We start from the raw sequence: 10,686 nt of genomic DNA on the forward strand, positions 1-10,686 counted from the left end.
GAGGAAGATAGGAGGCGTTATCAGGAAAGTCAAAGCAAGAACATGCAAGACTTCTTTACCCACATCATCAATGATAGGGGTAATGAAGGCAAGGGAGTAACCTTATCAGACTTCCAAAATGCAAGACCACTACCTTTTACATCAGCTCCAGAACCAATGGACGCTGAAGATTGGCTTATGGATACGGAACGGAAGCTGAAGACCGTTGGTTGCAACGATGAGGAGAAGATTAGATATACTACTTATCTGTTGTCAGGACCAGCAGCGTCATGGTGGGAGAACCTTGTAGCAGTACACCCTCCAGATAAGGTGTTCACCTGGGAGGAGTTCAAGAAGAAGTTCCGGGATGCCCATGTTCCGGACAGCGTGGTGGAGCTGAAGAAGAGTGAGTTTGACGAACTACGATAGAATACTGCACCCATCATGCAGTATGTTCGGGATTTCAACAGGCTATCCAGGTATGCACCTGAGGATGTTGATACGGAGGAGAAGAGGAAGAAGCGGTTCATGAAAGGCATGAATCCATACATGAAGATGCAACTGAGGTTGGCACGGACTGCCGAATTCCAGGAACTGATTGACTCGGCAATCACTTTTGAGGATGATTACCGGCAAGTCCAAGAGGACAGGAGGAAGAGGGCTCGTATAGAGCCAAGGAAGTACCCAATTAGTAAACCAACACCTGATCGGAGTTTCAAACCCCGATACCGACCTACTACTGGTAATCAATACAACCGGGGAGGTCAGAGTCAGAATCCAATCAACCAGATCATCTGCAACAATTGTGGCCTAAGAGGTCATCTGCAGAAGGATTGTTAGAAACCCAGGATCATTTGTTATGGTTGTGGGAAGGATGGACACATCAAGCCAGAATGTCCAAACAAGGCGTCTTGGAGCGGACAGAGCTCAGGAGGACGAGGTGGAAACAACAACAACAACAACCGCAACAACAACAACAACAACAACCGCAACTACTACAACAACAACAACAAGAGGGGAAAGCCTTATGGAAAGCTGAATTGCACATCTTTGGAACAAGCGGAAGAGTCAGATCAAACAGTCTTAGGTACGCTAAGCATTCTTACTCATCCTGGCAAAGTATTATTTGATACTGGAGCAACCACATCATTTCTTGCATTGGAGTTTGTGGAAAAATTCGGGCTTAGATGTTCTGAGTTAGAAACTCCTATAACTGTTCTATCCACGTGAAAGAAGCACAAGTCTTAACCATATGTGATTGTGTGTATTTCGCGGACCTAGTCATCATACCCATGAAGGACATATCTGTCATCCTAGGGATGGATTGGTTGACAGAGAATGGAGCGGTGATTAACTGTGGAGACAAAACAGTATCACTTCGCAACTCCATTGGAGGTCGAATAGTGTTCCAAGGAGACAAGTATAGTGAGTTGGAGATAGGATTGGAACTCAATAGTCTGAAGGAGGTGAGGATTGAAGATATTCCTGTAGTGAATGAGTTTCAAGATGTATTTCCTAAGGAACTACCGGGGATGCCACCCGATAGGGAGATAGAATTCACAATCGATCTGATTCCGAGCACAAGACCAATAGCTCAACCACCATATAAGATGGGGCCAAAGGAATTAGTGGAACTAAAAGCTCAGATTGATGAGTTAGAACAGAAGGGATTCATTCAAGAAAGTGTGTCACCATGGGGTACACCAGTTATTTTTGTGGATAAAAGAGATGGAGGAAAGAGAATGTGTGGAGATTACAGAAATTTGAACAATGTAACTATCAAGAACAAGTATCCTTTACCTAGAATCCAAGACCTTTTTGATCAAGTTCAAGGAGCTGGAGTCTTCTCGAAGATAGATTTAAGGTCAGGATACCATCAAATCAAGATCAAGAAGGAGGATGTACCAAAAACAGCGTTTGTATCAAGGTATGGACACCATGAATACTTGGTTGTACCATTTGGACTAACAAATGCACCAGCAATTTTCATGAATTTGATGAACACGATATTCATGGAGTACTTGGACAAGTTTGTGATAGTGTTCATAGATGATATTCTAATCTATTCCAAAGATAAAGAAGAACATGCCAAGCATTTGAAGATAGTTCTGCAAATTTTGAGAGAACATCAGCTATATGCAAAGTTCAGCAAGTGCAAATTTTGGCTAGATAGTGTTGAATTTCTTGGACATGTTATAACCAAAGAAGGCATAGCGGTGAATCCAAGCAAGGTTCAGTCCGTATTGGAATGGAAATCACCTAAAAATGCTAAGGAAATACGAGGATTTCTTGGTATGGAAGGCTATTATCGGAGATTCATAGAAGGATTCTCGAAGATTGCAGGACCCATGACCAAGTTACTCAAGAAAAATACTCCATTTGAGTGGACAGATGAGTGTGAAGCCAGCTTCCAAACACTCAAAGATAAGTTAACCACAGCACCGGTGTTAGCAGTTCCTGAACCAGGAAAGGATTACACGGTGTATTGTGATGCTTCCAAGAATGGACTTGGATGTGTTCTTATGCAAGATCGGAAGGTAATAGCTTATGGATCAAGGCAGTTGAAACCACATGAACACAACTACCCAGTACATGATCTAGAGTTAGCGGCAATTGTGTATGCTTTGAAGAGTTGGAGACAATTTTTATATGGATCCAAGTGTGAGTTATACACCGATCACAAGAGTTTGAAATATTTCTTCACTTAGAAGGAATTAAATATGAGACAAAAGAGATGGTTAGAGTTGATTAAGGATTATGACCTTACAATCAACTATACACCAGGCAAGGCTAATGTAGTAGCAGATGCTTTAAGCAGGAAGAGTACGGAGAATCAACCTACGGAATGGGAGATTCCAAAGGAACTTCGGAAAGAGCTAGAGGATGCTCAGATTTTGTTTATTCAAGGTGATGTTAAGGGAAGTATAGCAACCATGAGGATTATGGATGAGATGTACTCAGACTTGAAGTATGAGATCATCCAAAAACAAGCGGATGATTTGTTCATCCAAGAAGAAATCAAAAGGATTGGAGAGGGAAGACCATCGGAATTCCATCTAGGGGATTTTGATTCATTATACTTTCAAAAAAGGATATGCGTACCGGATGATCCAGAAGTGAAGTCAATCATATTAAAGGAAGCACATGAAACCCCTTATTCAATACATCCGGGAAGTACTAAGATGTATATGGATTTGAAGGAGATGTTCTGGTGGAACAACATGAAAAGAGAAATAGCACAATATGTCTCAGAATGTCATACATGTCAACGAGTGAAGGCAGAACATCAGAGTCCTGCGGGATTACTCAAACCACTAGAGATACCGGAGTGGAAATGGGATGAAATCGGAATGGATTTTGTTACTGGTCTACCAATGACTAGTAAGAGGAAGGATATGATATGGGTAATAGTGGACATGCTTACCAAGAGTGCTCATTTCATAGCCGTAAATACAAAGGATACTGCAGAAAAGCTTGTGGATATATATGTGAAGGAGATTGTGAGTAAGCATGGAGTACCGAAGAAAATAGTCTCAGATAGAGGTTCAATTTTCACATCAGCGTTTTGGAAACAACTACAAGAAGCTTTGGGATCCAAGTTGGATTTCAGTACAGCATATCATCCACAAACCGGAGGACAAACCGAAAGAACCAATCAGATACTTGAGGACATGCTTAGAGCCTGTGCTCTGAACTTTGGAGGTTCATGGGAGGACCATTTACCTTTAGCGGAATTCTCATATAACAATAGTTATCAGAGTAGCATCCAGATGGCACCGTACGAAGCATTGTACGGAAGGAAGTGTTGATCACCAATTTGTTGGTTTGAAACCGGAGAAAACAAGGAGTTTACACCGGACTACATCAAGGAGAGACAAGAATTCATCGAGGTGATCCGGGATAGACTCAAAATAGCTCAGAGTCGTCAGAAGAGTTACGCCGACTTAAAAAGAAGAGATTGGGAACCGAAAGTGGGAGACATGGTATATTTAACGGTTAGCCCAATGAAAGGACTTAAGAGGTTCGGAGTGAAAGGAAAGTTAAGTCCTCGATATATAGGACCATTTAAGATACTCAGTCAGAATCGAGGAACAGCTTTTGAGTTGGAGTTACCAGCGCAACTAAGTCAAGTTCACAATGTGTTTCATGTATCACAACTCAGAAAATGTTTGAAAGCACCAGATGATCCTATCACATATGAAGAAATAGAATTGCAATCTGACCTAACTTATGTGGAAAGACCGGAAAAGATCTTAGAAGTACAATGGAAGAAGTTAAGAAACAGAGCAATCAAATACTGCAAAGTTCAATGGCAACATCATCCTGAGCGAGAAGCAACTTGGGAGACGGAAGAAGAACTCAGGAAGTCCTACCCCGAGATGTTCAGGTACCAATCTTAACTTCGGGACGAAGTTTCTGTTAAGGGGGAGAGGCTGTAATAACCCAGAACATAGGAACAACGAAGGGTAGATTTAGAAATGGGATGTGCATTTCATCGCAAAACGGGGGAAATTTTCGAGCCTTATTGCAACTAAACCTAAGAGGGATCGAGGTTCTCTCTCATTTTGCACTTAGGGTTAGGCAATGTGAGTTAGGGAAATTTCGACATGATCTCTTTTGTATCTTATTACTTTGGGGAATGATTGCATTTGATAAGTGTCAAAACCTTTAACAATAAACATCACACAATATAAGTAATGAATTCATAATTCAAACACAAGTTATAAATTCAAATCACTTTGAATTTCAAAGTGAATATCAAATACAATATTTAATCAAGAATATAAACATTACATAATACCAAAAGCTCATAAACAAAACTTGAGCTTTATTGATATAAACACAAATTACAAAGTCTTTACAATATTCTTGGTACAAGAATTGAGAAATAATGAACAGAAATAAAAAGAGGAAAATTACAAGTCTGTTCTAAACTAAAACCTATACTAAATGACTTGAGGATGATCTTCTGGCTATCTTCCACTTCAAACCTGCAACATAAATAACAAGTGCTAGACCAGAATGTAAGTGTTAGCAATTTCAGTTTGGACAGTTAACACAAATCACAGAAATTTAGTTTGGACAGTGAAACTGTCACTGCACACTTGTTCTTGTCCAAATTCCTGGACAGCACAAGATAAGACCAGGCAGACCAAAACTGAGCAGCCACAGGGGCTCAAGTTTCAGCATATGAAGGCTGTTGCTAACCAAGCAACAGCAAGGCAATGCAAGGAGTGAGTCACAAAGTAACCAGGCCTTGTGTGTCATGGCCAGGGTAGAAGTAGGGAGCATATAAATAGAACACAAACCCTAGAACCTTGACAGTCGACAGATAAGATAATTCACCAGGTAAGGGTGAAGCTAGAGCCAACACAAGTTCATCCAGTTCATACTCAAGAACAGCACCAACACACAACCACTTAGTCACCAGGAATCATGGTGACCTGAGAAGATCAACCAGAACCTGGAGGTGAAGGGCTGTGCACAAAATCCCAAGTCTGCAACAACAAAACATCTCATACTTGGAGCTGGAACAAGGTATACCAAGTTCCTGGACAGATCCAATGGATCTGATCCATAATATATGCATGACATAATCATGGTATTGAGCAGATGCTCAAGTGGGTAGATCATCACTTGGTTTTCACCAAGGATTACTGCCAGTCTAAAAGCCACTAAAAATGGAAATCATCTAGATACAGATCTTGTACACTGAAGCTAGTAATCATGCACAGATGCACACACTAGCAAGATCATATGCACAGACAGCACCAGTAGATGTGTTGCAATGAATAGCAGCTAATACAGACTACACAGTAAACCCTAAGCTAGTAACCATCAGTAAACCCTAGATTTCATCAGGCAAGCATATTGGCATTCATATCTAGTATGATCCCCAAATATGCAAGCAAAGGTTGAGTAGCCACAAGATCCAATTAAATAGGTGAGAAACCAATCAGTAGCAAGGCTACTGAGGTCACATCACACTTAGCACCAAATAAAAGAAAGCCAACTATAGCACATCATTATCCAGGAATGGATTCAGATTCATTTGCTTGCTAAACAATCATGAATAGCAGATTCATTTGCAAGCAAGTCATTTAAATCATTGCTGCATAAGAAGTTCATAATAACTTAGTTAATACAAGCATGAATTTATCACAGATCCATGCCTAGTACTGACAGTAGCATAATATAAGGCAACACAGTTTAATCACTGCATAATAGCTACTGGATCTAGTCCAGTAAGCTTGAATGAGCAACAACACAAGTAAGCAGCAGCATAGTGATGCTTGAGCATCAGCATCAACAAAGAAAATGAATCACTTAGCTACAGAATTAATCAGTAAGCCATCACTGACATTTAATTGATCAAATGGATCAATTGAATCAAGTCAAGCCACACAGATAAGCTAGCCAACAAGCAATGAATGATCCAATGGATCATTAGCTTGCACAGGAAGCACAGAAGCATTTCACAAACACCACTGGCACACACAAGTGTCACTGATGCACCACAGTACACCTAGACAAGCAAGTATGACATGCCAGTAAGCACAAGCAAGCCATAAGCAAATACAGCATGGCACAGCAAGCTCTTAAGCAAGCATAGCAGAGCATAGCAAGATTAAAGCAGGCTAGGAGCAACAGATAAGCAAGCAAAGCATGAACAGCAAGCAAGGCAACCCTGGCCAGTACCAGAAATAGGTGCTTTGGCCATGGGCTTGCAGCAAATGAAAGTATAGGCAGATTAAGCAGCCATGGCAGAGCTCTGGGTGATCATAGGATCACCAGAGAGCCACAGAACATGAGGAGGAAGAAGTACAGTAGCAAGGGAGGCGCACAGACATGAAGGAGAGAAGGAGGAGGTGAAGAACTTACACGCGCCTGGTGGCAGAAGCTAGGGCATGGCGAGGCAGTGCTCGCGCGGCCATAGCAGCTGCAAAGCCAGGGTAGGCGCCGATGTTACGCCAGCGAACACGAACACACCACCGCAGCAGAGCACCAGAGACGACGGCACAAGAACTGCGAGCAGCACCTGCGCCAGGTCAGTCTCGGAGGCGCACACGTCGTCGGCGAGGACGAGAGCTCGCCGGAGATCGTCAATCGCCAGAGGCGATTCTCCACGAGATCCAGAGAGGGGCGATCCACTAGGAGAGGAAGAGATGGGGGAAACCACGCGGACAGATCGGTAGATCTTCACGCGGCAGTCCCGATTTGGTAAGTGGCTAGAGCTGGGGAGCATGGAGATGGCCGGAGAGTGGCGGCGGCCATGGCGGCGACGCCATCGCCACGGGAGACGCGAGAGAGTTAGGGTTAGGAACGAGCGAGTGTGAGAGACGAGTGAGGAGCGAGGTGGGCCGCTTCGGCGCCACCGACCCATTAGGGGACATGCCTTAGTGGGTTGTCCCTGGGCCTTAGTTAAGTGGGCTGGCCCAATGGGGGCCAGGGGTATTTCTGTCTTTTTACTTTTTAGAAAAAAGACCAGAATTTCACCAATTTTTAGTAAATAAAATACAACTCTAAAACTCCATTAAAAAATTGGATTAATGAATGATAAATAAATCTTAACCAGAATAAAATATGAAATAGAATTTAAGAAACAAATTCAAAATTATGAATTTTAAGAATTTAAATAATAACTTGGAATTTTAAACCATTATTTCCTTGTATTTAAAATTCAAGGAAAATCTCAAATAAGTTTAAATACTTATTTTCAAACATTTCAAAATGAAATTCTACTATTCCAAGTCATTTCTATTGAGAAAGGTATTTCTCAAAGAAAAATACTCTATTCCCTATTTATTCCAAAAATATATAGAGACAACTCTATTATTTTAATTCAGTTTTGGAATGAATGATAAACCACCAAGTCAAATAGTTTTACTTTGAATTATTGTACTTTATGAGAATTCAAATGATTTACACTTTTAAATCTATTGCAAGTTACTGTCAAAGACATAAATCGTAACTCAACCATAAATTTCTATAACTCAGCGGGGTAAAGGGATTCAACATAAAATAATACATCCATGATTGCATTATTTGGATTTTATAACATTGTCCTTACCGGACAATGATGCTTCTTACAGAACCCGAGGTCCAGGTTCCATCAACTGCATTGAACTGCACTATCTCGCAGTCCACAGGCAAGTTCACCCTTGCTCATGTCAACTTGATTATTTTCTACTACTTTAATGCAAAGCTATATACTTATCATTCCTGCATCGCAAATGAAATGTTACTTTCCAACTATGAATATGACTATGTGGCTTGCAATGGAACCATGGTATGTGTTGATATGGTGGAGGTTCCATTGCATGGGTTATATCACCCTAGGATTAATTACCAATGCCGTTCAGTGATTCTAGCGTCGTACAAACCGCGTTGACCATGAGATCTATAATGGCTCTGGGGAAGCCAGCCGTATCTTTTCCCTTCTGCACGCCAACGGATCGGTAGAGCCGGTGGGGTGTTGGAGGCACTGCCGCAATAGGTTGGGATATCCTTTTAAATCCCCATCCATTAGTGATGATAAGATCTACCATCTATGATGGATTGTCCGGAGTACACTGTGAGTAAAGCCGTATTATCGGGAGAAGTCTACTGGGGGTGTACGGTTGGACAAAAGGGTGGGTTTGCAGTCGCGGAGAAGGCGGTGTGGGCTTGGATTTTCATACCTGGCCTCACACCAAAGGAAGTGTGAACGGGGGCAAGTCCCTGCGGATGGCAAAAGGAGTGGAATCTCTTATGGGAAAAGTAACGCACCTCTGCAGGGTGTATCAAATTGTGGCTGTCACTCCCTGTTCCGGGAAGTTCATTCATTTTTGATCGAGAAACATGGCGCAGGTGTCAGATTGGAGTGATTATTGATACGTGGTATGAGCGAACAGAATGATTGGGGTTTGGGGTAGTAACACCAAAAGAAGCGTTAGTTGTTGTCTCGGATTGAGAAGCAGTGGCATCTTTAGCGGTCAATGCCCACGGGAACTGCGAACGCGGCAGGAAAGGAACTCCACGAAGTTCTGGTCAACCTGTGAAGACTGACGGGCATAGTTTTCATAATAAAAGCAACCTTTTGAAGAAATGATTTCAAAACATGCATTGACCTGCGATTTCCTGATCAATGGTCGTAGCTAGTGCATCAAACACCTTTTTACTCTTTTAGAACTTGCTGAGTACCCCTGTACTCACTTTCTTTCGACACCCTTGCTAGACTGTGATCCGGAAGTGGAGGCCGTCAACGATGGAGCACCAGAAGGAAGTTACGAGCTGGTTTACGAGGAACCTGATCTTACCGGCGGAGTGGAAGGAGTAGACTATGGGATAGTCTACGGATCAGATGACACGGAGGTGGAGGAGTAGTGACATACCCTAGCATCATAGAGCCGAGCAGCGTAGAACTTACTTAATTAAGTTGTTGAGCTCTCTTTATAGTTGTTATAAGTTGTAATCGTACTTAAGTAGTATCTTAGGGTGTTCTCATAGGACCTGTGAGAATACCAACTTGTTAAGACAATGTTTGTAATAAAGTATGGAGTGTTATGACCTGCAATGTTTCTGTTGTACCACTCTGAGGGATATGGCAATTTGTGAAGAAGTCCCTTCACAAAGATCATATCAACGACTTGTATACTACAACATGCAGTGGTATGCTGGGTCACCGCAATCGGCGGGGTGAAGGAGGAGGAAGCTGAGATGTGGCGAGCAGGAAGAGCAGCGGCGGCGGCGACGGAAGCTTGCGATCGAGTATTTTGGGAATACTCAGATACCTTCCGAGGTTATCATTGCATGTATATATAGAAGGAGGATGGGAGGAGCTCACGCACGCCTAACACTGTTTGAACTATATCTCTTTTTTTCTAGAAACATAGTACAAACTCATACGCTCACATACATGCGCATATACTCACCCCTATGAACGCACACACGCACATCCTACCCCTATGAGCACCTTCGGAAGAGTGAGCCGGCGGATTGGATCTTGAAATTGACGAAGTCACCACAGGCGCCTCGCTGTCGACGGGAACGTCGCCTTCCACTGAATGAATATTCCGCCTTTATGTGACACACATATGTCAAACCTAGGATTTGAACTCTGGTGAACTGGGAATACAGCCATCCTCCTAACCACCCAACATCAGGTTGGTTCTCTGTCTATATCTCTAATACCTCCGTCTTCATATATGCAGTCGTTCGCTTTGGCTTCGTCGTGCGCGACATCCCAGCAGTCGGCCGCGTGTTGTGATCGCGCATGCCGAGGAGACGCATTGATGTCTAGCAGCAGCAGGAGTACATACCCGTGTGGCATGACCGGTGCATGCGAAGTTGGGCAAGAGCCGAGGAGGCGAGATGGAAACGAGAAGCCGACGGATCATTTTTTTTAGAATCCTGTCATCGGTGTGTTTAGATAAGGAAGACAAACATCAAATCAACCACTTCTTTTTTTTGCGGGGGATCACATCAACCACTTGTTCCTGCAATTTGGTAACCTGCAACTCCAGCATCTTCAGTTGAACCGCGAATCTACATCTACCTCCACTGCTCCACATGCAAGTGTGGTTGTTATCACCCGCACATGTCAACCGTTAAATGAGAATTCAGATTAAAAAAAGAAATAAAAAAGGAAATATGTAAAGAAATTGAATTCAAACATAAATCCATCTCCAAGTAAAAAAGTATGGGAAAAGATGAAGATGCAGATCA

Source organism: Lolium perenne, chromosome 4 (genome assembly GCF_019359855.2).
Source record: "Lolium perenne isolate Kyuss_39 chromosome 4, Kyuss_2.0, whole genome shotgun sequence".
Lineage (NCBI taxonomy): Eukaryota > Viridiplantae > Streptophyta > Magnoliopsida > Poales > Poaceae > Lolium > Lolium perenne.